At 39.3% G+C, this 2903-nt stretch overlaps 1 non-coding gene across 1 annotated transcript; it reads left to right on the top strand.

Annotated features, from left to right (window-relative positions):
• The first annotated feature begins 486 nt into the window (after positions 1-486).
• On the top strand, positions 487-595 carry LOC141572039 (U6 spliceosomal RNA). Its single transcript, XR_012497050.2, has one exon. It is a non-coding gene; the product is annotated as a U6 spliceosomal RNA (small nuclear RNA).
• The last annotated feature ends 2308 nt before the right edge of the window (positions 596-2903 follow it).

Raw genomic sequence — 2903 nt, 5'->3', positions numbered from 1 at the left:
CAATGATGAATGTATTACTAACTTCTCAAAATGTCCACCTTTTATTTCAGCAGTTCTCAACCCTGGCTATATATTAGTATCACTGGGGAGCTCTTAGATACTGTTGTCCAGCCTCTATTCCCTAAAGATTCTGATTTAATTAGTCTGAGACAGGCTCAGGTACTGGGCATATGTTTAGCTCCCCAATTGATTCTTATGTGCAGGCATCACTGAGAGTCACTGTCTTCGAGCCTACTTTGGACAGCGACTCTCAACCGGGGCTGCGCATTGAAGTCACTGAGGGAACTGGAAAAACACTGATACGTGGAACCCACTCTCAAGATTCTCATTTAATTGGTCTGGGTTGTGGCCTGGGCCTTGGAATTTTTACCCTTGCCCTTATTTCCCCATCCAACATAAATATGTTTCATTTACTCACGAAGTCTGAGATTTATTTCTTTGCTAAGAATTTGTTTCTGTTAAAATATTAACACCCCTCCCCATCCCATGCTTGCTTCGGCAGCACATATATACTAAAATTGGAATGATACAGAGAAGATTAGCCTGGCCCCTGAGCAAGAATGACACGCAAATTTATGAAGCGTTCCATATTTTTCATGGGTGGTGTAGATGCCTGGCCACTGCAGTGTATACCTGAAGCTGAAGCTGAATAATACTGAATGTCAACTATAATTTAATACATATATAGTCACAGGATGTGGAGTACAGCATAGGGAATAGAGTCAATGGAATTGTAACAGTTATATACAACGTCAGAGAGGTAGTATATTGTGGGAGGGAGATTATCACTTTGTGAGGAGTGTAAATGTTTAACTAGTACATTGTTTTGTATGCCTGAAACTAATAAAAGCAACAGAAACTTAAAAAAAAATTAACAGCCCACTAAGAAAATATCCATTACAATTGATAATCCTTGACAGTTTAGTGAGAACAAAAATGTTGTTAATGTGTGTTTTGTATCAACATTCTGAAACGTTTTGCAGAAGAGAAAAGAGTGGTAAGACGAGGAAGAAGAATATGTGAGAGCATGGTGCATATACATGAGGGGGGAGCACGAGAGAGAAACTAGAGTTAAGACAAAGTTTTTAAAAATGGAAGATGACACACAAAGACAAATACTGTATGATTCCACTTATATGAGGTACTTAGAGTAGTAAAAATCACAGAGATGGAAAATAGAATGTTGGTTGCCGGGGGCTGGAAGGAGGGGGAAATGAGGAGTTAATGTTTAAATGGAAACAGTTTCAGTCTTGCAAGATGCAAAGAGTTCTGGAAATGGATGGTGGTAATGGTTGTACAACCGTATGAATGTACTTACTACCAGTGAATTACACACTTAAACATAATTAAGATAGTAAATTTTATGTGTATTTTACCAAAATAAGAAAAAAAAAGTGGAAGATGACAATGATGTTTGGAAACCTTGAGGTTGAGCCTACACCACTAGCTGAGCTTTACGGAGCTACACCAAGTATTCTCAGAAGACTCAAAGTCACTTTTCTTCATGAGATCAACTCTCCATTCTAAGCTTGGGGTGGGGGAGCTTCTTTGACGTAGAACCTTCCTTTCCCTTATTTTTTCTCAGGATCACATTTATAAACATTTCTGTGACCCCTAACATAATGTAATTGGCTACCTCATTAACCAAGGCTTTCAACTTTGTGAAGCATCCCTGAAGACATTTTTCCGGTGTTTAATGTTTAACACTGATTTTCAAAGGCCACAACTATTAATAAAATCCAGAGTGTCCCAGGGTTTCAATGATTCCCTAATACAACATGCTCTAGGCATTTAATGTTTCATTTGCTAATGCCACTTTTCTTTCTGGGAACTCACATTTCTCAGGAACTCACATTTTTCCAAGGTATTTTGTCCCAATATTTTGTTACCACTTTCTCTCATCTCCAAAGTTTTCCTATCATCTTCTGAACTTAAAGCCATAAAACAATGTGAATTTGCTTGTAAACCATTCAGCAAGTATTCAGTAAAATTGAAAATTCCTTCAGGCAATGAGTAAAACAATTACAGGTGACTGGGAAAACCTTCCTGATATTTCAGATTTCCATTATAAAATCAAAGTCTGAATCTAGCTTACTAGTTTTTAATTGTCTTTCTCCTCAACACTCTCGTCAGTGTTTCCTAAACTTGTCTAATGACACAGATCACTTAGGACGCTTATAAAAAACACAGACTCCCAAAATCCTCCCCTGGACATTCTGATTCAGTGAATCCAGGGTGGGACCAGGACTCTGTAACTACCTGTGTATGTCAGGTGATTTTTGCAGCTACATCTCATCCAATTCTCCCATTCCTCATTTCCTCTTGTAACCTTTTCAGGATTTCCTTGCAAGTTCCTGGACTTTAGTACCTGCCCTCAGTCTTGTTATTCAAAACTCGGTCCTTAGACCAGAGGCAGCAGCCTCACCTGGGAGCTGATTAGAAATGCAGAATCCCAGGTCCCACCTCAAACCTTCAGAATATGCACTTTAACAAGATCCCCTAGGTGATTTATGTGTCCATTCAAGAGTGAGAAGCACTGGGAGGTGTTTCCCAAACTTTTTGGTAAATGCCAAATCATGTGGGACCACCTTAAACATGCAGCTGCCAGGTTCCACCCCAGATGAAGAGGTGTTTCTGGGCCAGATCAAAACCTAAGAAACACTGCCAAGGTGGCTTCTCTTCACAATTTGAACTTTGGCTGAGACCAGACTGTAATTTTTTCATTTGCCAAGGAAAAGAGGAAATTTTAAATATCTTCCTAAGTGCTAAAGAAGTTATTGAACAGAGTTTCTTCATCTTAAAGTAATAAATCTGGTTGAAACTCAGCATGGCTCGGCACAGTGTCCTGGGCACCTAAGGCTTCGTCACTCCATCAATTTGAACCCTTGGCCAAGTTTCTGGTT

Source organism: Rhinolophus sinicus, chromosome 2 (assembly GCF_057876585.1).
Source record: "Rhinolophus sinicus isolate RSI-liver-muscle chromosome 2, RSI-T2T, whole genome shotgun sequence".
Lineage (NCBI taxonomy): Eukaryota > Metazoa > Chordata > Mammalia > Chiroptera > Rhinolophidae > Rhinolophus > Rhinolophus sinicus.
Note: the sequence above shows the minus strand (reverse complement) of the source record. Positions and strands in the feature narration are given on the sequence as shown.